Raw genomic sequence first — 25770 nt, forward strand, 5'->3', positions numbered from 1 at the left:
TTATGAGATGTGCTCCCTTCCGATTTTTGCTCAGAGACAAGCATTGTTTTTGCTACTCAGAGACAAGCATTGTTCTGTATTTGTTAGTATTTTAATACAGCAGAACTTAAAAAAAAAAAAATAGAGATAGATATAAGTACAAAAATATAACAAAACCCTTTTAAACTGACAAAGAAATAAAGATGTATTGATCTGAACATATTACATGTATACACAATACTCCAGACAAACTTATTTCATTAAAAGAAAACAAGCCCTCTTAAATGTTCCTGCTAAATGAAGAGTCTGGCTGTACTACATTGTAATTCTTAATAAGACACTCCTTAATAAATGTATACTGCTATTATTACTACTGTGCTTTATTAGTACTAGCAATTGAGTAGCCACTTAGTTATGACATTTTTACTTTCACCTTTCAGATGCAAAAGACCAGGAGTGTTTATTACACTTGGGAAGGTTGGGATAAAGAGGAAGAAGAGGCAGTTGAGCAACTTCAAAGAGCAGTGCAGTACAGGGCACCTCAAACTTTCTGAAGCAGGGACCACATTTAAAAGAAAATTTCATTCCTCACCTATTTGCATTCACTTAACACCCTTGTGTTACTTGGAAACCATAGCAATAGCTAATGCCTTACATGGAAGTACCATTTGTTTATTTCTTAGCAGTCTGGTGTGAAAAGTTTGCTTTTTTGAAGAACAGTCGGACACAGGCTGCATTTGCTGCTCATTTGATGTCCCCCTTCTCATCAACATCTGTTCCATTCATCCCTTTCTCCTTCTTCTGCACATGCTTCTTTGTTCTGTTCTCCCCTGCACAACCAATCCAGCCACCAGTTCCTTTGAGTCTCCCCTGCATAAGTTGACCAGCTGACCTGTTCTCTTCTACTCTGGGCATTTCTTTCCCTCACTGGTGGCTGGCAGCTCCAGTCCCATCTCTGATCCCAGAGGAAAGCTCCTCCTCTAAATAATACTAGCAGCAGGAGGAGGAGCCAGCCGCCAGCTGCTTTTCCAAGCCCCAAAGCTTTTCATTGCACAAACAGCCTGAACTCCTATGATCAAGGAGAAAAGCTGGCATTAGAGTGACCCAGAGATTGTAACAGAGCTAAAGGAAGCACTCCATGGACTATCAATAGCCCAGACTACAATCTAAAATCCATTGGTTTAATAGACATGCAGGCAAACATTTCCTTTTCACCTCTGTTTGATGTCAATTGTGCAACATGGATGAAATTTACCTCTCCCTGCACCAAGCCTGAACTGAATTCTGTAAATAACTCCAAAGGGAGGGAACTGATGGCATCTGCACATATCTCCAAACTTGCACAGCAGGCCCCAACACAACCTCCACCCCCACAGTGACTAGTTTTGGGGGCAGGTACAGTGGCTGCTGTCCCTGTGATGTTTTTGGGCCACTACATTCAGTGCTTATCCCAAGAGCACTCACTGCAGCTGGCAATTCAGGATAAGCACAGAAACCACAGGGCCTATGCAATATGGATGGCTTGTTTGGACCTTTGCACCTGGGACTGATTTTACTCTATGATTAGGTGTGTCTCCTATCTTCATAGTTACTTTAAAATGTGGCAAGTGATTTCCAATGGTCAGGGTTAGCAAGAGACTAATGTATAAGATTTAAGAGGCATGTTTAGGTTTAAGTTGTGAGCAACTCCCCATCCTAACTTTTTCTTCTTCCAGTGTCTATGGCTAGGTGAGCAGTGAGGGTGGCAACAGTCACCATCCAAGGAGATCAATGGCATGGAGAAGAGGGATGGATGGCTCTTGTGCCAGGCTGCTCCCCCATCCTCCAAAACTGTACTTCTAAAACCAAAAACATACCAAGCCAGATAGCTCGTGGTAAGAATCATCAGGCCCGCAGGCAGAGCAGTCAAATCAGAAACCAGACCAATGATGTTGCCTGCCCTCTGTCAGAGCTTGCCAACCTCCTCCCTCTCTTCTCTACGTGCTATTGGCTTGGTTTTAGAAGCAGACAGGAAACAGGGCTGTCTCCCCAGATCCAACCTTAGACTCTCAGAGCAGAGTACACTGCAGCTCCAGCATGACGTTTCCAGAGCATAATCATACCATTCATATCACTTGCATGTTGTATCCCATTCCCCACCCTGTGTCTTGTCTGTTCAGGACTGCAAGCACTTTGAGGCAGTGACTGTTTTTATGGGCTTGTTTTCACAGTAAAGTTAACTTGGCTTAAGGGTGCTGCCCTTAAGCTGGCTTCTGTCCGCACACAAAAACTCAAGCGTAATAGGTGCTTTACGCCTAGGCTAGCTGGCTTGGCTGGGGCTATAGGCTAAAGCCTGGATGCTGTTTTCACTCAGGCTGGTAACCTGCCTGCTTTGCGGTGAGGACACAGGCTAAATCTCTCAAGTGCTAACAGTCCAGTGCTTTCCCACGATTTCCCTGTGTGCACACAAGGACAAGAAAGTTTTCCCGCAATTCACAGTGGAAGAATCAGAGCAGCTCAGCTTATTGCAGCTCCAAGAACCACAGACTACATTCCCAGAAGTCCTAACCACACACACAGGAAAAGTGAGGACACAGTAACTTGAATATGGCTTTGCAGTGTGGAAGTTCACACCCAAACCAGGTCAACCCAGGCGCCAATCTTCTAAGTGAACTCCACAGTGAAGACACACTTTGTTTGTACAGTGCCTATCACAGTAGGTTCCACTCTCATTTGGCCTTTAAGCACTGCTGTAATGCAAATAAATTATAATAGTAGCAGCGCTATTCAAAGACTGGAGAATAGGAGTAACTTTTCAGATCAGAACTGCACTTTAACCTCTATGTGCCTTCATTTCCTATAAAAACAGGGATATTATCTCCCATACTTAACATCCCATGAGGATGGAGGCTTTAAACAAAACAAAACAAAAACAAAAACCAATTAGTTAAGTGAAAAAACTCTGGGATACTCTAATGGAAGGAACTATACAAGCACTGTGTGTAGAATTAGTGATTTAGAAGCAGCCTAGTTTTGCCACTAAAAAAAAATCCTAAATTAATAAAACCATATTAGTTCAGTGAAACTAGCCATGCTTTAACTGACACTGAAGATCTAACCAAAGTGATATGGATTGTATTAATCTGATACCATAGGGATGGGGATTTAAACCTTACCTCCAAAGATCCGTACCGAACACAATCCTCTAGTTTCCTCCAGGAATTTTTTAAGATCAGAAATAAAACTACAAAAGATTCAGCTAGTGCAACACTTCAGCATCTAACAGTCCATCTAGATCCTTGAAAGTCATTCTGTAAGGAAAGAGACCCAAAAATAAAGCACCTGTTAAAATGATCTATAAGAGTAGCATTGAGCACTTCATATATTGTAAGTTTATGATCTAATTATTTCACAGTTTACACAACGCTAAAAATTTTAAAATAAACCAATTTTTTTAAAAGGTTGAAAGTCATCTGCCTCCAAGCGACATGGTCATGCTCACAAATCATAGTCAGTTTCACACTACAGCATCTGCTGGGGACATACTGTATGCCAGACAAGTGTAGAGTGAATATCTCATACAGCTTCTGGGGCATGTGGCAGATGGTAGAGAAGGAGGAGGAGGAAAAGGAAAGGAAAAGGAAAGGAAAAGGAAAAGGAAAAGGAAAAGGAAAAGGAAAAGGAAAGGAAAAAAATTGCTTAATAAAGCAAAGCAAGAGTTTTGAGCAACATTTAGAGAGGAAGAAACATTATTTGCATCCAGGTTTTAAATTTTGAAGGCTTTATGATCAACCACACATTTATACTTCAACGTGGAAAGATACAAAGCCATTGTTAGGTAGTCACTACACCAGGTCATCTAACCTTCATGGAATACATGGGAATTAGACTAAGCAAGATTTAACACAAGAAAAAAACAAAAAACAAACCCAAACCTGATGATAGGCACCCTTTCAAATCTTAGAACATCATCTGATTTTACTCAAAAAGTTCTCATGAGATATAGGAGATCCAATATTTAAGGAAGACTAAGGAGCAGCCCCAATTATTTGTTTAAAAACCAAAAAATAAACTATTGGTAACGTTATAACCATGTGTTCAAGACTGTTACAAAGCTGTGAAACAAATTATAAAAAAGATGAGGATTCTTTCCCTCCCCTCTTCTCTCCCCCTTCCCCCCCCCAAACTCCTATCCTTCAGGCTTTATAAACATTTCACTTTATATGAAAGGTTTGAACTTTGTTGACATTACATTTACCTATTCAGGATATCTTCTAAATGATATTAAAATACAAAGGAAAGCAATAGGAGCAGATCTATTAATAACAAGAGCTAAGCATGACACACAGCATGACACACAGGATGGAGTACTCCATTTTCAGTGCCAGAGGTTTAGAATGCATTTCTCCTAAACTCAAGAGGTAATCCAGATAATTTTTTTAAACATATTTAGAAAGAGAAAAAACATATTTATCATTCTCTACACCAATATTGGTTTATACCTGAAAATGTTTCAGGTATTGTCTGGTGCATTTAAATAAAAATGCATATACATTTTAAAGTTTGTCAAATACTTCCAATCAAGTCAAGCACATTTGAAAGGGGTTTTATTTTGTTGTTGTTACTCTTGACTACAGCATCGACTCAAACTTTATCTAAGCCACTGTACAATTTTAGGTTTACGGAACTATATTGTTTTGTAGCTTCATTAAACTACTTCCCCTTACAAAGGATTTTATGGATGTTTTCAAAAATCACCCTCCTCCATCCCTCTCTCCCCCCTCCCCCGCTTAAAAATAAAATAAAAAAATCCAGTGCTTTAAAAGAGCTAAGTGAGAGGACACAGATGGTTCTATTCTGAAGCCAGATCAAAAGAGGTATTATGGAGTTCTATATTTCTAGTCCTGACAGCTTCCCGTCCTCTGCTCTCTACACTGCTTCCCACAGAATATCAGTCAAGTTCAAGATTTTAGTCCTTATCTTCAAGGCACTTAGTGGCTTGGGCCAAGTATATCTAAGAGATCGCCTAAAGCTGCGGGATGAGGACTATGATACACAAAACACGCCTTCTCTGGCACAGTGGAACTTTCTACCATAGAAATAAAGCTTGTTGGTGTGGAGCTTTCTTGGGGAGCTATCCAAGGCAAAAATCCCACAGGAACTAAGGCGCAATACAAATTTCATCACAAGGGCAAGGCACACTTCTTAGACCTTGGCTTCTATAAACACTCAAACAGAGCATGTGTGTGGTGTGTGATTTAACACACCTCCTGAGAAGATGATATGAGAGAGAGAGACTGAATCATACCTGACAGATGTTAGTCACGTCCTGAATGCACTACTGAAAGGTACTCAGATTCTATAGTGATGACTGTTATAAAATTCTACACAGAACAGAATTCCACATCCAAGTTTGTCAGAGAAGTTATCTTTTTTACTTCTGAACTGCCAGCCTTGTCATTCAGCCTGGCTTACTTCACTACCAGTGACAGAGAATCTCGGATCAGACCTTTGTTAACAATTCCACTAGTGATGTGCAGACCAGAGGAGAATCCAGCTCACTCCACCATAGTATTTCAAAGCCACTGCAGCTAACTGGAATGAAGAGTAGTAGAAACAAACACATGAAAAAAAGACAGCGCAGATACTATACTAGATACATAGAGGTAACAGGTCTGTTGATTAACGTGTCATTTTTATATAAGCAGTTTTCCAGCCTTAACCACATTTTAGATAAACAAAACTCAGACTAAGGCCCAAGGGGCCATCATAATCATCTAGTCTGACCTCCTGCAGGCCACAGAACCTGACCCACCAGTCTGTAATAGATCCATAACCTCTGGTTGAGCTACTGAAGTCCTCAAATCATGGTTTAAAGACTTCAAGTTACAGGGAATCTGCCATTTACTCTAGTTTAAACCAGCAAATGACCCGTGTCCCATGCTGCAGAGGAACGTGAAAAACCTCCAGGGTCTCTGCCAATCTGATCTTGGGGAAAATTCCTTCCTGACTCCAAATATTGCAATCAGCTGAACCCTGAGCATGTCAGTAAGGCCCACCAAGACACTTGGGAAATATACTCTAGTAACTCTGAACCCTTCACGTCTAGTACCTCATCTCTGGCGGTTGGTGATTTTTGCTACTAGCAGTTGCAGATGGGCCACATGCCATTGTAGGCAATCCCATCATAGCATCCCCTCCATAAATTTAATCAACATCAGTCTTGAAACAGGTTAGAATTTTTGCATGCAACTGCACTTCTTGGAAGCCTGTTCCAGAACTTCATTCCTCTGATGGTTAGAATGTCTAGGTCTTTGTCCAATTTCAAGCCTAAATTTCTTGACGGCCATTTTAGATCCATTTGTTCTTATGTTAGCATTGCTGCTTAACTCCCCTCTCTCCCTGGTATTTATCCCTCTGATTTATTTACAGAGAGCCATCAGATCTCCCCTCAGTCTTCAATTGGTTAGGCTAAACAGGCCAAGCTCCTTGAGTCTCCTACTACTACAGCACTTGACGTGTAATTGTATCTACTTTTCAAACTCCTGAAGCAAATGTTCAGATTAAGTGTATAGTTTAAACTAGGTATTTACAGAACATATCAATGTGAAATAAGCAAATTTTTATTTTACCAATGGTTTTCCACTCCCTGTAACAAGTACAACGTCTCCATCTGCTCCAGTCTCCATTTTAACATCACCCAATTTCCTCCTTCCCATGCCCAACTAACTTCTGTTCAATTTCCCTCATTTAAATAAATGTTAATATTGGTGTAGGAAATATTGCCTCCCCCCCACCAAAGGAAAAAAAAAATCAAACCTTCCAAAACTTTCAAATCAAAGCCCCCTTTTCATTGTAAGCATTCAGTTATTAAGAGGCAAGTTAAAATGGGATCAAAGTAATTTGGCAAGTTTCTTTTGGATGTTTCAGTGACTAAGCAAATCTTTTTGCTTAAAGCCAAGGCTTCCTTATCTGCCATCACTGATGCTGCCTCTTGGTACAGAGATCATGGCTCTTCACAAAACGGCCTATCAGCTTCCAGTGACTTGATGGAATGCTCAGGATCAAGAACAACATGTTTAATATCTGACTGACTCGCCTATTAAAACAAGAATAGTTGTCAGTGGGGTGGAATACTACAAAGTCAAAATTATTTTACTGCGTAAGTATTTATTACAATCTGCAACTAGACACACTAGATCCCATTACACAAGGTGGAAAGCAATAGGGAGTTGTTTCCACCAATGCAGAGTGGGTTTAAGAGGCTACCAAAGCACAATAGCAGTGTGATTATCTCCACACTACACAGGTGTAAGTGACAAGCATAGGTGTGAACAGGTAGTTTCAGATACTGGGTAGTCACTGGCTATTTGGCAGTTGTGTTATTAGCAATATTAGTGGCAAACATGGTTTCTTTCCATAGAAATCCTCTTATTTAAATTGAGAACCTTTTACCTAGAAGATCTTTTTTCTTCATGACTTTAATTATGGTCTCTCTCAAGGTTGGGCAGCTGACACCTTCTGCACAGCTCAGCTACATGAATTAATGCATTAGTTACTTTAGCAAAGACTAATGTAACTGGTAAATGGGTTACACAAACTCAAGTAGGAACTTGGGTACAAAGTCAGTTCTCAAGTTTCAGTAATTAGAGGTTTTAGAGAGAGTGGGAAAGGACAGTTTCACCTTGTTTAGGATTAGCACTGGAACATGGTTAGCAGTAGTCGGCTCCCTTCCTGTCACCTGTAATGATAGCTGAAAAGAGTGCTTAAGTTGCATTTCTAGTCCAGGCAGACTCACTGTCTGTATATAAAGAGGGGCCATCCTTATTAGGCAAAATTAACACCCCTCTTTTCCACTCAATAACATCACCGGGAAGGGCTATGAAGACCACAAAATGGTTTGCCAAACACCAGTCCACCTTAATGCAAATTCCCTAAAGAGCATCAAAAAGATAAATAAATAAGTATGATTTATTGTTAAAGTAGTTCGCTTCCCTGAGGTTCAGATCCACAGAGGATCAGTTCCTGAAATAGAAGACGGATTCGCAAAAGCTTTCAATACATGACTGCTCTCAAGATGGATAAAAAATTCTCTTTACACATAATTACTCAATGGAAGTTGATGCATAAATATTTTGAAGAGAGGCAAAATGGTATGAATATATGTGGATGGCCTTTTAAAAAACACGGTCTGCTAATGTTTTGTTGTCATAACTTCAACTAGCTTTGTATTTCTGGACTAGAAAATTTACTTAGATCATCCTTTGGTTTTTTCCCCACCCTCCCCCAAAAAAGTATCTAACCGTTAGGTCAAAACAATAGATTGTACAAACAAACTACAACTAGGGTTTCATTAATCAGGAGGATTAATCTCACATTTCTTTTAATATTATAATTGAACTGAAAGTCAGACCATTCACTATCCTGGAATTTGCTGCCTTAAGGGAGTATAAAATACTTCACTCCTTCTATAAGCCACGTGTATAAGCCTAAAGCATTTATGGCATCTAGTTGCATGCAAACATCACTTTATTTATTACAGTGCTATACATTAAGACAATTTCACCATTGTGCTAAGCAGAATTTTCACCTGGATATTAAGACTGAGCTTTATAGCATACTTGCTAGTTTCTCTGAAGAGGTAGAGCAGAACCAAAACAATCAACCACTTCCCCAGCATGGTCACTAAAGGTAGCTTTATACTGCAATCAAAGCCATGACTGAAGCTTGCGTAGGAATACCTACACTCAATAGGAGGGTAGATGGACTTGGTGGGATCTGGGCAGGCCTTTATAGTCCACACCAGCACTTCTTGGCTATTTTCAGAGTGACAGACTGAAGGCTTTGAGAGAGATGAAGCTGAGGGGTGAGGAGGAGAAGACCCATAACTCAATCTGCTCTTTCTATTTCTCGGTCAGATAGCCACTCACCTGCTTATGGTAGGCAACATTTGCCTGCAGGCAGACTACTGCTCTGCGGAACAAGACATGGTAGGGGAGGTAGTATTTTTTAGTGGACTAACACTTTTGAGCTGCACATACCTGAAGAAGTGCTTTGTGGAGCTCAAAAGCCTGTCTTTCACCAAATGGAAGATAATCCAATTTAAAAAAAAAAAAAAAAAAATTACCTCATCTACCTTGTCCATCTCATGTCCTGGGACCAACACGGCCACAACAACACTACAGATGGCTATGATGAGCAGCAGTTGTTTAGTATCTGTAGTACGCTGGCTGCAGTCAGAGTGGAGCATGGAAAGCCTCAAGACCATAAGGTAGCAGCCATAAATAGCTAGTTCATGCACTATTATTAGCCTTACAAATTCCATATTGTCCATTTACAACCTTGAATTTCAATCCATCAATTTTGTAAGCCAAGCAGTTTAGAAAGTTTAAGTGTTAAAAAAGTGCACTAAAAATAAATTTCTACGTTGCTGAAGCTTAACCAAGGTGGAACAGATCTGTGGAGAGCTAACTGTGTGCTATATTCATCTCTGGTGCAAATCCAGGGAAGTCAGTGATGTCACCTCAGAGATATATATGTGGCTTAATACATTTGGGTTGGGATTTTAAAAAGAAACCTTTTAAGAGATTGAAAGTCAATGGGATTTGTGTACTTAACTCCCTTAGGTTCCTCTGAAAATCCCAGCCTTTGTTTTTGCACTCTTCCTTCTGCATGGAATGCTAAAGGTAGCTCTACACACCATATTATTTGAGTAGTATGGACCTGGCTGAACAATGAAGCATTGCATATGCAGTTGGTTTCATTATAATATAATACTGCCATGAAAAATCATCCTGGATTATTCATATCTGAATGACAAGCCTCTTTATGTTAAGGCCTGGCACTTTGAAATTTCACTTTTCCTGCAAGGCACATTAGAGTGGAACTTGGAGGGACGGACAGACACATGGAATTATAAGACTTCAGAACAGTAGGACACACACACCATTAGAACAAGCTTCTTCCCTCAAATGATTAGAGCAGGGAAATGGGACTCAGATGACCTGAGTTCAACATCTGGTTCTGGCACAGACTTCCAAGGGAACCTTGGGCAAGTCACTCCACCTCTGAGACTGATTTCCTATGTGTAAAATGGGGATAATGATGCTTAGCTGCCCCCCCCCCCCTTTTTTTTTTTTTTTTTTAAACACACACACACACACACACACACACACACACTTTTGAGATCTTCACATTTAATATGTGAAGTTTGAGCATCATCTTACCTTTTCCTCTAGAGTAGTTTTGAAGATTTAGGATAGACTAAACTTTCTAAATAGAAGCAAGTTTGGGAGTGCTTATCTGGTTTAGTTTTCATTGCCCCCACTCCAAACACATACCTTCCCTTTTTCCTCCTACAGCCCCTACACTGCTCTAGGAAGTGCCAACTATTGAACCTAGGCAGGAATGAGCAGGGTTACTCATCTGTTGTATTTTAAAACTGCACTAATTTAGCAGTTTTGGATTGAATAAGCTCCAGGCTGCACCATTTTGAAAAAAATTTGGCTGTCTGCTAAAGCAAGCTGGTAAGAACTAGCAAGTGTGGTCATGTATCACTGATGGCTATTACGGGTGATAATGCTGCTGCTTTAAAAAAAAAAAAAAAAAAAAAAAAAAAAAACACCGACAATGGCTGGCTGACCAGAGGTGCTGAATCAGTGACCTGAGAAAAACATGCTTAAAATAAATACAACTTGTAAGGAACAAAATCCTTTGGAAACAGCCTAATCTTAATATTGTATTGCATTTACTCCTTCTAGACTGCTAGGGTTCCAGATGGTTTGGGGTTGGCAAGGGAAATGAGAAAAAGACAAGATGCGGTGATTTAAAAAAAAAAAAAAAAAAGGGGCCAGTGTCTCCCTGTCAGGAGGGCACCACACATTAGGGCTCTTGGGGGGAGTCCATCCCTATCCAAGCCAACTTTCCTCTCCAAACTTGCACACTACTCTTGCCCTGCCTCCCTCCTCTAGTTTCTCCCACCAGGATGAAGGAAGCAGAGGATACATGGATTCTAACTACTGTAGAGGGTAGGAAAGTATAGCAGAGGTAGACAACCATGGTTAAAAGGCCAGTGGTGGCCAACGCCTTGTCTACATTAGGACCACTACAGTTGCTATCAATAGTTTTTGGGGGAAAAACAAAATTATTAAGGTATGCCCCACGCATGGGTCTACAATGGTATGCAGCAAATGCTGTATGTGCAAGACTCAGTTCTAACACACAAAGCAAAGGCAGCAGCTCCAGGTTAAGTTAAAAAAATTAAACGGGGGGAGGGGAGGAAACCCAACTCATGAACTGTCTGACCCATTAAGTATGTTCTCCTAAATGACACTTAATGAACCAAGTATTCTAACAGAATACTACAAAGTTGTAAAAACCCCTTTATGTACATGGTCTATCAAATATGCAGGTCACGAAACAATGCAATGTAAGCCAGTTTTGGCTGAAGAGCTAGAGTTCAATCGCAAGTGTAACCACTGGAAAGAAAAAGCACAAGAAACCCCAGGGCAAAAAAGATTTGCAATATTGCTTTATCTTATCAATGTTAAGATTCAGAGTGCTTAGATTATTTAGGGACATTCCAAATGAAAGATCACTAAATTACTCATTGTCACATCACAGCATCTGCCTAACGGAATTTAAACTTGTGCAGGACTTTCAGACTTGCCATAGCAGTTTGTACATTATTTTTTCCCCATAGAAAGAAATATTGATGTAGGAAGTTCGCAACTGTATTAAATATAGGTTTCTATGGTGTTAAAAAGCACTACCCTTTATACAAACATGATTTCCGTAGCTATTTTCTGTCTATATATGTTCTTCAAATACAAAAAATACTTCCCAAGGTAACAATGTAGCCACCAATACAAAAAGCGATAGGATTTCATATAAAGTAAAACTAAATTTACAAGGCTGTTAATCTAGTGCCTCTCTAGTACACACAGTACATCATTTGACTGTAATGCTTGAAGCAGTAACTTGACCTGTCTGGGAAGGCAGGCGGTGCTATACAAGCTGAAACATTAGAAAGTTTATGCGTAATTAGGTTGGGTATTTGCCACATTCTTTGATCCATGAACAAAGTAACCTAGTATGAATAGAAAAGTTACTTTGACACTCCAGACTCAGATTACATCCAAAACATCAGTTAAGAGGACTTTTATGAGATTCAATGTAAAAGAAAAGTTCTCATACTTTCAAAAAAAAAAGGTTTCAGTGAACTTTTATACTTAAAGTTTCCCCTGTGGTGTTGTCAACTCAAACAGAGCCAGCATTGTGTTACAGCAGGGGTTTGCAGCCTCTCTTTCCATGAAACAAAATTCAGTCATTTTGTTCTCCTGTGAACACATGCAACCACGGAAGCTTTTACACCCATTCATGCAGCACTGCCAATGATGCCTGCCAGAACTGAAATCTGGGTTCCACTATCATCTGCCCTTTTCTACAGCTGCTGGAAAAGAGGAAGGGCAGCTCCCTGGGGCTCTTCCTTCTTCCACACTTTTGAGAGGGTTCACATGTTTTTCAGCACACTCATGATCCCTCCCCCCCACCCCCTGCATTTCCTATTCTGCTCCTTGGATCAGGATTCCCACTCAGTTAGACCACATCAGCCACACCATAAGGAGCTCATTCACCTGCACATCTACTAATGTAATATATGCCATCATGTGCCAGCAATGCCCCTCTGCCATGTACATTGGCCAAACCAGACTGTCACTACCCTCTATTCGGCATTGGTGAGGCCGCATTTAGAATACTGTGTCCAGTTTTGGGCCCCCCACTACAAAAAAGATGTGGACAATTTGGAGAGAGTGCAGCGGAGGGCAACCAAAATGATTAGGGGGCTGGAGCACAGGACTTATGAGGAGAGGCTGAGGGAACTGGGCTTGTTTAGTCTGCAAAAGAGAAGAGTGAGGGGGGATTTGATAGCGGCTTTTAACTACCTGAAAGGGGGTTCTAGGGAGGATGGGGCTAGGCTGTTCTCGGTGGTGGCAGATGACAGAACAAGGAGCAACGGTCTCAAGTTGCAGGGGGGAGGTCTAGGTTGGACATTAGGAAAAAGTTTTTTACTAGGAGGGTGGTGAAGCATTGGAATGGGTTACCTAGGGAGGTGGTGGAATCTCCATCCTTACAGGTTTTTAAGCTGAGGCTTGACAAAGCCCTGGTTGGGATGATATAGCTGAGGTTAGTCCTGCTTTGAGCAGGGGGTTGGACTAGATGACCTCCTGAGGTCCCTTCCAACTCTAATATTCTATGATTCTATGATTCTATGATTCTATGAAAAGAATAAATGGACACAAACCAGACAAAAATAGAAACATCCATAAACCAGTCGGAGAGCACTTCAATCTCCCAGGACACTGTAGTTGACTTGAAAGTTGCCATACTTCAAAAATTCAAAAGCAGACTTCAAAGAGAAACTGCAGAGCTTGAACTGATCTGCAAACTTGACACAATCAAACTGGGTCTAAATAGGGACTTGGAATGGTTCTCTCATTACAAGAAGTAATTGTCACTGTTCACACATTCTCACCTTCTAATCAATGGTTATGAATAAGTCTCAACTACTTCCCCATTGTTCCTTAGTCTATCTGATTTCTGTTTCTTTCATCTGATGAAGTGGGTTACAGCCCATGAAAGCTTATGCCTGCAGAACTTAAATTTGTTAGTCTTTAAAGTGCTACAGGACTCTCATTGTTTTTGCTGTCCTTACAATGAATGAGACCACCACAAAGCCCTACTAGCAACTGAGAGACATTGTTAGTGCACATTTTAGAGATTGAGAACTTGCAAGTGAAATTGAAACCTATCCTGTAGGAGGTATCCAAGGGAAAGAAAAACTACACATCTGAAGATTTCCCATAGTAGAGGAAGATTAGAACCTAGCTCCTCAGCTCCACCATTGGCCTAAGGAATTGGCTGCGGGTGTGGGTAATCCTTGGATGTAGTCTTTTTCTCTTGTAGCAAGTTCTTCTGTTAGACTAACTCAGAGTTTGCCATGTTCACTGGGCAGGAACTCTGCAATGCTTTACAGCCAGCGGCCCTGACCCCTCCCCTCCTCCTCCCCAAAAAGTTTCCCTGGTTTATTCAGCTCAAGTGAGTGATAACTTGTGATAACTAGCTAGCCTCACACCTCAGAATCCTCTAGACTGCCTCAGAAATGGAGGTTACCTACCCATAACTGGAAGTTCTTCAAAATGTGTGGTCCTTACCTGTATCCCACTACCTACCCTTCAGCCCCTCTGCTGCAGATCATGCTCAGATTTGTGGTAAGAAAAATAACTGGAGTGGTATTGGTCCACACTGCCCTTTATATCCTCAGTCTGGAGCATGAGGAGAACAACTGTGTAGCCACAGACAAATGGACATTGTTTACTAAAAATCTCTGGACTCCGGCTATGAATACAGATAGGGACCACACATTTCAAAGAACCTCCAGTTATAGGTAAATAACTTCCATTTCTTCTTCAAGTAATGGCCTCTATCTGTATTCCATACATGGGAGTTTGATTACTGCTTACTAAACTATAGTCAAACATCAGGAAGATGAGACGATATAGAGGGCATCGATGTCTGTAGGCCTGCCATCCTTACCATGTATCTGCAGTAGAATTCTGGACCACTGCATATCTTGTAAATGTGTATATGGAGCTCCAAGTAGCTGCTCTCTCTCTATCTATATCATCTATACCTATACCTATATCTATATCTATCTATCTAGGGCGCAGCTCAGAGATGCTGCAGAGGTTGCTTACACTCTAATGGAATGGGTTTTCTACCCCTTGGGGGCAGTGAGGGAGAGGAGAAAGGAATATGTCAGCTAGTTGGTAACAAAGAACAATTCAGCCCAAGATCTCTGCAGATAGAGAGTGACCCCTTGTTTGTTCTGATAGTGTGATAGAAAAAACACCAAGACTTTAATTGCTTTTGTTCTCTGTAGATAAAGGCCAGTGCCCATCAGATATTTAGAGTGTGAAGTCTTCTCTTCTAATCACAGGTATATGGGTTGGAGAAAATGCCAGTAAGTAGACTGTTTATTTCATGTGAAACTCCAAAATTACTTTAGGGATAAATTTTGGGTGGAGGTGAAACAAGACTTTCTCTTTATGAAAGATGGTATATGGCAAATCTGACAAGTGATCTCAGCTCGCTCACTCTCTTGGATGATGTGATGGCAACTAGAAGGAAATATGGAACAGGTGGACAATAGTTCAAAGGGAGGCCTTTTAAGAACTGAAAGGACGAGATCCCATTGTGGTGTCGACTTCACCAATGGTGGGGAAGTTCTAATAACTTTTCAGGAATCAAGTCATCACAGGATGGGTCAAGATAGCACAGTCATGGACTAGAGGATGAAAAGCGCGACTTGCTGCAAGAGAGAGGTGTGATGTCTTAAGGGTAAGCAGGAATCCCAATAGGCTCTGGAGATAACTGGCATTGTCATGACCAATAGGAGAAAAAACTTCCATTTGGCCAGATAATCAATGGCTCCTATCAGGAGATGCTGAGAATGGATTGAACTGCCACTGAAGATGAGTGCTCTATGGTGCACATCCAAATACCAGACTTTAAGTATTAGAAGAAGTACTGTGTTGGAGTGCCTGATCATACCTTGTGTTGCATCAGCTGACCCAGAAATGGTCAGATGTTGATGGGCAGACAGGTTGAAATCCTCAGGACGTCTAAGAATAAGAACGGTCAAGGCCACTTGGACGCAATAAGTCCTGTTGTAATTAATCTTTTGCTGGACTGGTGGGATGAGAGGCAAGGCCTGTCTGAAGTGGTCTGTCCAGCGCAGCATGTAAACACAGGCTAGTATTAATTAATAAGATGTTATGAGGACCATGCATTTTATAAATATGTTTTGGAAACCGTAGATACTGCACCAGAGACAAAAATCCTACATACCTTTTTTCACATCACTTAAGTCTGTAGGGAATTTTACTTTGAAAAATCTGTCAAGGTTGACAAGCCATCACACTTAAACCTTGTCTAGAGACTTTCCATAGAAAAAAATAGCAGCTTCGATATGATTTCAAGTTTTTTCATCCAATATTTTAGAGACTTTCTATGAATGGAAGTGCTTGTTTTCAAAAAAGAAAACTATGGGAATCCACACTACACCACCAACTCTAGTTGCAACCCTTTAATTGCAATTATGAAAAAAAAAAGTAGGTTTATCTCTTGCATTTGTATTTCAAGTGAAAAGGTTTCTAACTATTAAGCTACTGCTAGATTTTGAATTTCAGCATGAAAATTGCTTCATGAGAGAATGACTTGGGAAGGTCTAAGGAAAGTCATAGTGTAGAACTACTTTTGGGCTTGTCAATCAAGGTCCTCTGTTTTGTTTGGAGAAGCCACATGAGCCGCTTACCTGCGGTTAGGCCTCAGGGCTTTCTACAAATATTTAGTACAATACAAGTTTATACACGTTATATAAACATCTGCAATATCTACTAAAAATGTGAAAGGGTGAGCAACTCCAACCTAAATATCTTCAAGTGAAGTCACCTTTTTTGTAACCCGTTCTCTCTAGCAAACAGAAAGCTATGTTATGGGCTTCCAGTCCAAGAGTGGTGTTACCTAAACTATCTGGTGTTCCCTAGTAAACACCTGTGTATTAGGGTTTTAAATATTTGATGGACCATAACATGGAAGATTCAGAGTGAAGATGAGAGGAATGAATATCCTCCATTTCCTTCTTGCAGATGTAAGTACAAACAACTACCCCATGTTTGCTTATCAGTGCTTTATCTTTGGAGATGGGGAAATGCCTGTATCATTAATAAGCAATGAAGGGCATGTATGTTGGGGTGGGTTGTTTTACAGGTTGTATATCAGTCTGCTGTTGAGGGGTGGGACACTGAACTGGATTTATGCTAGTCTTTAGTTGACGTAGATACTGCTCACATTTGCAAGTGCTTTATGGCTGGCTGAAGCTAAAAAGCTTTAAAGTACCAAAAAATGTATTAGGCCGCACTTCCTGAAGGGAGTGGGGGAGGGAAAAAAGTCACAAATACCACAAGCATATGAAGCTGTATCAACTGTTCTGGAGTTCATTTTTCGAGAGTGTTATCAGCCACAGAGCAGATGTTTATTACAAAACATGCAGCCTGAACAATAGCTTAACAAAATATTCCATTTACAAAGATCCCAAAACAATGAAACTCTAAACAGAGCCAGCAGTACCTGCTATGTTAACTGAGCAAGTAGAAGCTAATATGGGTGAAGGCTCACTTGCACATCCCGCTCTCCCTAATGCTTTACATTGCACTAACAACATCTTTACAGTACACTGGAAAAAAGTTTGCAAGTTCTGCCTAGCAAATTCAACTATTCAGTTAGTTTATTTTCAGGTTTCCAAGAGGCACCCTTCACCCAGTCACTGGTAACATACCTACAACTAAGACACTGTCCATTCTCACCTCAGGAGAGAGCTCTTCATGAATCACGGAAACACTGAACATGGTAGGGTGGTGAATCACAGAAACTATTAAAAGCTTTTAGTGTTATCAAGGAAAACAGCAGCAGACAGAGTTGATAAGTCTCAATTTTTTTTCCCCCAGCACATAGTAATTATAAGGTTTCTAAAACAGAAACAGGTCAGTTTAAAAACAGAGCATCATAAAAGTAGCAGAACACTCTTAAAAAGTCGAATGTTTTAAAGCTCAGATTTCAAAGCTAAAATGAATTACTCTGTTTATCTTTTGGAAAAACCAATACAGATACCTTGCTTCAGTATGATTAACCTAGAAATTCAAGTATCTATAGGATGACCTTCTTGAAGACTTCAAGATTCAGTAACACTTTTACATTGGTTTACCACATCATCCATGCCATCAAAATATACTTTCTGCAAACAGCTGGAGAGAGAGACCTGCAGTGAAAGAAAATCTGATATTCTTACCCTATGGGCTTTCCCCAGCTGCCACAAAAAGGGATTTCCTCTCACACACCCTAAAGTAAAAGAAAAGGGGACATTTTCAAGGTAGTTGAAAAATTCTATCTTTATACTGATCTGCAAAATCAAGGTAGTTTATAGATTTCTCCCCCACCCCAGGCATTTTTCTCTTGTCTCCTCAACAGTAAGTGCCAGCAACTAAGTACTTGCAAATGACCCTACAAACCAGCAAGGTTGAACTAATATCCCTTGCTTGTCTCACCAGATCCAAGCTCATTGTAAGTTGGTCTGCACCACCACTGCCTGGGCTGAACCAGCTATTATAAACAGGAGGCTCATCTCCAAGAATGTCAGGCCAATACCTCTTGTGCTCGCTATTGTTAGTGTATCGTTTTAGAAGTGTCCACAGAGGAGGAGTTTGCCTGTACATCAGGATTCTGCTTCACAGTGCAGTTAAAAAGGAAATGGCAAGCAAGAAATGGGTCAAGTTCTGCCTTACTACAGCCCCCCATTGACTTCAGTGGGGTTAAATGAGGGGAAAAAGTTTGGATCCTCACGACTTAAGTTCCTAAGTCCTTTCCTTGAAAGGGATTCACTGTGGTACCAAGACAAAACTGAATGACTAGGACACACAACAGTATGTTTTGTAGGGAGGATGGGGTTTCATCACTAAAAGCAGGATGAAAAAAAAAAAAAATCAAAGAGTTTTTTAAAAAATCGTTTGATTTTTTTAACATCAAAATACGAAATTTCTCTCATTTAAAAAACAACAACAGTTACAATTAAATCTGATCACAAACATGCTAAACCTACACTTACAATCTCATTAAAAATGAATTAATGGCTCTAGCCTGTCCAGTCTAACTACCAGCTCTGGCTTCTTGAAAGTTCTGGGCTTTCAGTTTCTGTTTCTCAGCAGACAAAAGTCAAGTGCAAAGACAGACACAGGCTGGATAGGATTGTTAAAGAGGAATGTAGAGGATATGCTCAGTATACTGAAGCCTATATCCATAGCCTTAAACAAACTTCAGAGAAATTGTTGTTGCATTGCTGATGCTGTCGAAATTTGGAAGGCACTTCAAGAGACATTGAAGAAAAAAATACCTCACCAGAAAGTTAAACTACAGGCAATAAAGAAGCTAATGGATCAAGCACTAACTCCACCTCATTTTCTTGCAAACATTCTCGACCCCAGATTTAAAGGTAGATGCCTAACTTCTGAAGCTGATGCTGCTGCCATGGCATGGGCATCTCAAAAATCACTCCTCAGTTCTGCCAGTCATAATAAATTTCAGGGCTGGAGCGGAACCATTTAAACAGTACATGTTTACGGACGATGTTTCGAACAAAGTCACTCCCCTGAACTGGTGGAAATCATTAGCCAGGCACCTTGAAACAGAGTTCCTTCGGTCGCTAAGCCAACTTTTCCACAGCAGTAGGTTCCTCTGCAGACAGAGAGAATATTTTCATTATTTGGTATTATTCTCTCAAAGCTAAGAAATAGACTAGGAGTTGAAAAAGCAGGAAAAATCCTATTTCTGTTTCAGTCTCTGAATAAAAATGACAGTGGGAGTGGGGAAGACGAGAGCTAGTGGTAGAAGTTTTACGGACAGCGTACGTTTAGTGTTGTGATGACTTGTCTGTTCGAGTTAATAAACTTTGAAGAGTTTAAGGACAGCTGTCAGCCGGCAATAGCTGCAATAGCAAATGTGAAACATGTATGTAACATTTAAGACTTAGTTTAATAAAACATAAGTGCTGTTGTGTTTGTGTGTGTGATTTAGTTCTTACCATTCCTCATGTAGTGCTGCTGCATCTGCAGCTTGACACAGGTAATGAGTATTATGTACTATTTCCTAAATTAATAAAAATCAAGTCATCTAAAAATTACAACATCTAGGAGGGGATACTTTGTGTAAAATGCTGCCTTGGCGTTGTAAATTAACATATTTCAGTGATCAGATTTACACCATTGTTTAAGAAACAAGTATCAGTGAGAAACTTGATTTAAATCAATGACTTTCTCTTGCTCTGGGATGCACAGATGGTGAATAAAAAGGTATTTTCTCTCAAACAAACAACTCCCAACTGATGGACTCTGACTAGCAAGAGCTAGCATGGGGTACAAAAAATTGCCAACAACCTTATTTCAAAAGCTCCCAGCTTCTTTGGCACAAAGGAACAAGTAATAACTGTTCTTATCTTTAAGCGGGGAGATGTATACAAGTCATTCTATGTGATGAGACTGCCTTTGATGCTCCCTTGCTCCTCTGTCTGTTCTTCTCAGGACAGACTGAAGAAGGGACACTGCAACTTCCTTTCACTGGTGGAAATTCTTGGGGAAGAATTTTAGGGATTTAAGAGAACTAAAACATGAAAGCTTTAAATAAATGCCACTTGATACAAATAGTTTCAAGACATCCAATATCAGGCCATGACAAATACAGAATTATCAGATGAATGTTTCCTGATCACTCCTACATGCTGCAATTTGAGAAGAAAGAAAGAAGACACCAGCTAGCAGGAGGGCTGCTAATTAATTCTAAAGCATTGCTAAATGTCAAGCTAGCATAGCACCAGTTAATCTGGGAACAAGTGTTTGAGAATACGGAGATAGTATTTTCAGGACAAATTGGTGCTCTATCAAAATTGCCTTTAACCTTATCTGGAGAGTTATTTGTTTTCTACTCTTTCCAGTGGAGCACGAGCTGGTAAGAGGGAACTTTGCTAAGTTTTTTTGTTAAGAAAAGGACACTGTGGAAAGTAAACCTATAACTGTTAGGTTTCTAAGTCCATGTGTACATCTCACAAACCTCATGAATTGTCAACATAAAAAAAACTGTTTCAATGCTCAATTTTCTCTGAAACTTTGTTCCCAAAAATGGGAGTTACACAAAGGCACACAGGATCTCTGAGACCCAAGTTCTACTCCTGCTCTCTCAATTGTGCTTCCCAGTTAGAAAAGAAAAGTCTTTGTCAGTTACTTCGCAGGTACAGCCACTTAAATAACTGTACAGCTAAGCAAACAGAGCTCTAGAAATAACCCATTTTAATATTAGACATTAAGGGACATCAAGTTCTTTAGGGCAGGGACCATATTTTTATTTTATGTTCGCACAATGGGGCTAGAGCCGCTAGGGCACTACTGCAATACAAACAGAAAACAAAGAAGGGGGGGAAGGTTAAGACCCATAGCTATTGGAGTTAGGAGCCAGCCCAAAAAATTAAAGAGCCAGACAACATGGGCCCAGCGGTGGAGTGTCCTGACCAGAGCGCGGCAGCCGCTCCCCCCAGAGAAATACTAGGTGTCAGAATTAAATTTCTAGGCGCCATGGCAACCTGGTGCACGGGGTTTGTCGAGCCCTGCATTAGAGACATGTTTCAACTAAACTTGGAGATGTCAGCCTCCATAGCAACTAATCCTCAGCTGTCGCCTTCCTGGTTGCACCACAAAGAGAATGGCTAATCACTGATACCACAGTTTGAAGGGGAACCCCACACCCACAGATGAACACAACACACCTACCCCATTTAATTAAGCCCCAAGCTTCATGTCCTCAGTTTATGATTGTGATATCTCTCACTGTAGCAAAGAAACAAGAAAATGTACAGCCAGGATTCCCTGAGTTTGGTTAAACTAGCATTGCATTTTTAAAATGATGGACTACAGATCACACACACACACACACACACACACACACACACACACACACACACACACACACACACACACACACACACAGTTGTTATATGAAAGATACAGGCTCTAGACTCAGATCTTCTCCCCCAGCCCAGTTCTTTTTAAAAAATTGACAACCCGCACACCGTCCCAGCACTGGGATTCTGAAAGAGTGCACACACACATGTAGAAGTCATTCTGCTCTCCTACCCACAACTCCCCATCATGCCACAGGAGCTCAGAGAACCACCTTTCTGCAGGCAATGCACAGCATGTTGAAGGGTGGCGCTAGGAGGTCACCAACTGGGCATAGATCAAGCCCTTGATTGCTTTTACCATTGTAGTAGATCCTGGGTAAATAGTGCACGTAATGGATGTGCAGCAGATGAGCAAACTGGCTGGGCATGCCTACGCACACCAAGTTGTTCTTCCTTCCCCATGGATAAGATCAGCACATGCATCTCTGGATTAGAAATGAAGCTGGCTTCAGGTACTACTATAGGACACCAACCTTATCACAAACTGTGAAACAGATTTGTTTTCTTTGGGTGGTTTTTTTCCCAAAGATACACACCAAATCCAGTTACAGGTATCCTGGAGTGGGAGGGCATCAGATTAGGGATGTAAGATGTTAAACTGTTAACTGATACTGTTAATATATTGCAGTTAATGTTTAAAACAGATTTTAACCAATTTCTTGACATTGTAATACCTAATGTGCACATTTAAAATGCCGCAGCAATACCAGCAAATATGTAGCAATTGTGTTGTGAGAATTAGGTTTTTAAGTGTCATTATTTTATATGAGCCTTATTTCCTTCCTGTGTATTTTTCTACATTTCATAGTGTATGTAGAACTAGGGGCCGCATTGTTAGGACCATTGCTATGGAACTGATGTCACACTTTGGTAGCGTTTAGCCTTCAAACATCACGTAGGTTGGCACAATTTTTGATAATTCCTTTTCCAGAGCAGTAAGCACACCTATAGTTTGAAGATGGAGCGATCGAAAAGAAGTAACTCCTGGAATCATTTCACAAAAACAACAGAAGACACCGTTAAACAAACTGTAGAATACACAGCTGAGATCTGCAAACAGCACTGGAGCAATGCTGAACCATTTGAAGCTGAAACATCCCTGTTTCATGTGAAAAAGGGGGGGGAAAAAAAGATTACAAAACCAAACACTGACAGCATTGGTTTCTGCAAGTGCAAGAAAATGCAATACACATTGTTGTGTATCATGATCATGACAGATATGCTGCCTGGAAGTGTCATTGAGGGTACAGGTTTTCATGCATTGAGTTTTGTAGAACCTGAATACCATGTGCCTGTGAGACAGACTGTACCCTCACGACTAGAGAATTGCTATGAAGACTGTGTGAAGTCTCTCCATGAAGAACTGGAAAACACTGTTACAGTAGTTTTCACCACTGATTGCTGGACAGCATTAACTACAGAAATCTACATGACTATCACTTGCCATTATATTGAAAATTGGGAGCTTCGATATGCAGTTCCACAAACCAACAGTATGGCAGCCAGACATACAGCAGAAAACCTTGCTGAAAAATTAAACACGACAATAGACAGATGGGTCTGGCAGGCCGTGTCTTGGTGTGCTTACGAGATAATGCAAGCACCATTGTGCTCACCAACACACCGAGATATGTCACATGGATATCGGTCAATTGTTTTGCCCATACTTTGCAGCTAGCCATAAATGATGGGTTTTCTTCAAGTAGTGTGAATTGTGCTGTGTCAGCTGCAAGTAGGCTAGTTGCACACTTCCACTACAGCACAGTGGCTGCAAAAGCAATCCAAAGAAAACACAGCTTCAGGTTAAGCAACACTGTCTGATCCAGACATGTAAAACTCACTGGAATTTGGTATATGACATGTTCGAAAGATTCAGTGAGCAAAGGTGAACTATAACCGCTGTGCTTTCAGATAGCTCTACAACAAACGATCAGTTGCCTGACGCTTCAGCTGCAAGATGAGCGGTGTCAATTAATAGCCACTGCCACTTTAAAATGAGCTACAACTGCTATGTCTGCAGAACAGTCCGTTTGTTGCAAATTGGATAAATCTTTGAAATTGAGTCTTCTCCAAACTCACCTCAGAAGCAAAGCTCCTGTTGAAATGCAAAAGTTGCTGATTCAAGGCTGCTGTTCTTCGCTTTCTGTAGCATCACATGAAACCCAATGATCCTGCCACAACTGTCAAACTTGCACTTATTGCCTCCTTGTTAGATCCACACAATAAAAACATGCAATTTCTTTTGCCAGTCGTCCATATCGCTGCTAAATCAAAGCTTCTGCAACTTGCACTGATGTTAGAAGAATGTCCGAGTGCTGTGGTTGAACCAAGAAGTGCTGAACCAGTTGAGCTGATAAGCCAATGCCAAAAAAAGTGTGTGTAACGGAGAAGAATGCTGTAGTGATGGTTTTAGGTGAAGATTATACCGAAAAAGAGAATGAGGAGAATGCAGTGGAAAATGAACCGGAAAAATACTATAAGGGAGCCTTGTCCTTCATTGGAATGCAGTCCATTGGAGTGGTGGGAGGTCAATGCACAGCGTTTTCCAAGGCTTGCAAAATTGGCACCAAGTTACCTGTGCATTCCAGGATCATCTCTGCCTGCAGAACATGTGTTTTCCAATGCAGGCCTTACTGTTAATCGTCTGCGCACAAGACTGATACCAGACCATGTAAACATATTAATTTTTCTTTACTGCTGATTTTTTGCTGAGTTGAAATGCAGCATTTTTTAAACTTGATTCGCCTGAAGTGGACTCAAACTTTTTTGGTTTATTTATTTTTTTTTAAATCATTCTCCATGTGTTTTTGGACAGCTCATGGATATTATGTAAAATGTTTCCTAGGCCCAGAACAGCTAAGAACTGGGACACTGCAGAGTCCCTGCAGATTGCTGCTGCATCTGCCTCTCAGGCCCCTATCACCAAGCTCCTGTCTGACTATCAAGAATTTTGCTGCAAAATAAGTCTCAAAGATTGCAAGAGTACCCAGCTCAGGTACTCTCTCTTTTGTACACCAGTAGTTGGCAGGGCTGACCCAAGACCAAATATAACCCCAGAAGAAATGCTTCTTTGGCACCACCCCCATTCCTCCATTTGTTAAACTTTTGAATACCTTATTTTTTATTGCTTTTGTAGCCCATTTCATGACTTTGATGCATGATTTCCATGCATGATTTATCCCTCTCCTATAAGACGATAAATTTGCACACTAGGACCTGTAAATCGCTATTTATTCATACCATATATAAGCAAATAAATTCATTTCCCCTAAGCTTATAGAAACATTTGACTTTTAAAAATAAACTGAAATGCATTAACATCAAGAAACTGAACAGTGCACCAATGTTGGGTGGATCAATAAGCTCTCAATGTGCACTGGCAGTCAAAAAAAGCTAACAGAATGTGGGCAATCATTAGGAAAGGGATAGATAAGAAAACAGAAAATATCATATTGTCTGCATATAAATCCATGCTACACCCACATCTTGAATAATGCATGCAGATCTGGGGCGGGGGGGGTCAACCCATCTCAAAAAATTGGAATTAGAAAAGGTACAGAGAAGGGCCACAAAAGTGATTAGGGGTATGGAGCAGCTTCCGTATGAGGAGAGATTAATTAGTCTTGAACTCTTCAGCTTTGGAAAAGAGACGACTAAGCGGGGACATGATGGAGGTCTACAAAATCATGGCTGGTGTGAAGAAAGTAAATGAAGTGTTATTTACTCCTTCTCATAACACAAGGACTAGGAGTCACCAAATGAAATTAACAGGCAGCAGGTTTAAAATGAACAAAAGAAAGTATTTCTTCACACAATACACAGTCAACCTGTGGAACTCTTTGCTAGAGGATGCTGTGACAGCCAAGACTGTAACAGGGTCCAAAAAAGAACCAGATAAGTTCATGGAGGCTAGGTCCATCGATGTTATTAGCCAGGATGGGCAGGGATGCAAAACTATGCTCTGAAGCATCCCTAGCCTCTGTTTACTAGAAACTGGGAACGGGCAAGAGGGGATGGATCACCTGATAATTACCTGTTCTATTCACTCCCTCTGAAGCATCTGGCATGGGCTACTATCAAAAGACAGAACACTGGGCTAGATTGATCTGACCCAATATGGCAGTTCTTATGTTTAGTATTAAATAAATGATTACAGTATGTGACAACTGTAGAATGTTAACCCTATTCCTTTA

At 40.6% G+C, this 25770-nt stretch overlaps 1 protein-coding gene across 3 annotated transcripts in view; it reads right to left on the reverse strand.

Moving 5' to 3' along the window:
* Nucleotides 1-25770, reverse strand: part of KANK1 (KN motif and ankyrin repeat domains 1) — a 171591-nt gene that overhangs the window by 128381 nt on the left and 17440 nt on the right. For all 3 annotated transcript variants that reach the window (XM_067569194.1, XM_067569192.1, XM_067569195.1), the window contains exons 3-4: nt 17867-17916; nt 3135-3269 (exon numbers count right to left, since the gene is read on the reverse strand). The gene's annotated coding sequence lies outside the window, so the exon portion shown is untranslated. The remainder of the gene's footprint in view (nt 1-3134; nt 3270-17866; nt 17917-25770) is intronic.

The sequence above is a fragment of the Emydura macquarii genome, unplaced genomic scaffold (genome assembly GCF_026122565.2).
Source record: "Emydura macquarii macquarii isolate MOO-44397 ecotype Brisbane River unplaced genomic scaffold, CSIRO-AGI_Emac_v2 contig_2897, whole genome shotgun sequence".
Taxonomy (NCBI): Eukaryota; Metazoa; Chordata; order Testudines; family Chelidae; genus Emydura; species Emydura macquarii.